We start from the raw sequence: 2,256 nt of genomic DNA on the forward strand, positions 1-2,256 counted from the left end.
TACCCCCATTACTCCAGAACATTCCCCCGTGCCCCTTTCCTGTGAACCCCACTGCCCCCAGCAAACACTGTTTTGATTTTTCCACAAAAGAAGCATACAGTATATGCCACGTGCATATGTGTGTGTGCGGGTGTGTGTGTGTGTATAAAATGTGCATATGTACTTTCTTGTATGTCTGGCATTTTTTACTCAAAAAATGTTTCTGAGGCCATCCAGGTTGTTGTGCGTGTTAGCGGGTGGGTGGTGTGCCATTGTATGAATATACCGCAGCTCATTTGCCCGTCCCTGCTAATGAGTCCCTGAGGTATTTCCAGTTTGGGGTTACCTTCAAGAAAGCAGTTATGAACATACTTGTGAGCATTTCTGTGGACACATGTCTTCCTTTTGCTTAAATAAATACCTAGAAATGGAATTGCTGCATCAAGTGAAAATGTATATTAGTTTTCCAAAATAGTTGTGTCGTTTTAAAAAATAGACTTTACTTTTTAGAACAACTTTAGATTCATGGCAAACTTGAGCAGAAGGTCCGGAGAGTTCCCATATACCCCTGCCCCGCACACGCATTGCCTCCCCATTGTCAACATCCTCCACCAGAGCGGGACGTTTGTTCTAATCGATGAACCCACATGGATGTGCCATTATTACTCGCAGTCCACAATTTACATTAGAGCTCACTTTTGGTGTTGTAAATTCTATGGGTCTTGAAAAATGTATAATGACACATATCCACCATTATATTAATAGTATCACACAGAACAGTTTCGCTGCCTTAAATATCCTCCGTGCTCTGTTTATTCATCCCTTCTTCTCCTTTAACCCTTGGCAACCACTGATCTTTTGACTGTCTGCATAGTTTTGCTTTTTGCAGAATGTCATATAGTTGGAGTCCTAGGGTGTGCAGCCTTTTCAGATTGGCTTCTTTCACTTAGTAATGTGCTTATAAGTTTCTTCCATATCTTTTCATGGCTTGATAGCTCATTACTTTTTAGTGCTGAATAATATTTCATTGTCTGGATGTGCCACAGATTGTTTATTCATTTGCCTACTGAAGGACATCTTGGTTACTTCCAAGTTTTGGCAATTAGGAATAAACCTACTATAAATATGCATGTGCAAGCTTCTGTGTGGGCATAAGTTCTCAACTCATTTGAGTAAATACCAAGGAGTGCAATTGCTGGATCATATGGTAAGAGTATGTGTAGTTTTGTAAGAAACTGCCAAACCGTCTTCCAAAGTGGCTATACCATTTTGCATTCCCATAAGCAATGAATTAGAGTCCTTGTTGCTCCACATCCTTGCCAGCATTTGATATTGTCAGTGTTCTAGATTTTGGCTACTCTAATAGATACGCAGTGGTATCTCACTGTTGCTTTAATTTGCATCTCCCTGACGACGTAATATTTTACATCTTTTCACATGCTTATTTGACATCCGTGTATCTTCTCTGGTGATGTGCCTGGTAGGGACTTTGACCCATTTTATAATTGAATTGTTTGTTTCTTATTGCTTAATTTTAATGAAATGAAATTATATTTTATTCTTTATATAGTTTGGATAAAATAACAGTCCTTTATCAGATATGTCTTTTGCCAATATTTTCTTCTAGTCTGTGGCTTGTTATTCTCTTGACAGTATCTTTTGAAGAGCAGGAGTTTTAATTTTAATGAAGTCCAGCATGTAAATTATTTCTTTCATAGATCATGCCTTTGGTGTTGTATCTAAAAAGTCATACCATACCCAATGTCATCTGGGTTTTCTCCTGTGTTACCTTCTATAAATTTCATAATTTTGCATTTTACATTTGTGGGTATGATCAATTTTGAATTAATTTTTGTGGAGAATGTAAGCTCTGGGTTCAAGTTTTTTTTTTTTTTTTTTTTTTTTTTTTGGCATGTCAGTATTCAGTTGTTCAGTACCATTTGTTGAAAAGACTATCTTTGCTCCACTGTATTGCCTTTGCTTCTTTGTCAAGGACCAGTTGACTAAATTTGTGTGGATCTAATTCTGGGCTTTCTATTACGTTCTATTGATCTATTTGTCAGTTCTTTCACCAATACAACACTGTCTTGATTACTGTAGATTCATAGTAAGTCTTGAAGTCAGGTATTGCCAGTCTTGTGACTTTGTTCTTCTCCTTCAGTGTTGTGTTGGGAATTTTATGTCTTTTGCTTCTTTATAAGACTTTAGAATCAGATTTTTGATATATACAAAATAACTTTCTGGGGTTTTGATTGGGATTACATCAAATCTATAGAT

The sequence above is a fragment of the Propithecus coquereli genome, unplaced genomic scaffold (assembly GCF_000956105.1).
Source record: "Propithecus coquereli isolate 6110/MARCELLA unplaced genomic scaffold, Pcoq_1.0 Scaffold111, whole genome shotgun sequence".
In the NCBI taxonomy this organism is placed as follows: Eukaryota; Metazoa; Chordata; class Mammalia; order Primates; family Indriidae; genus Propithecus; species Propithecus coquereli.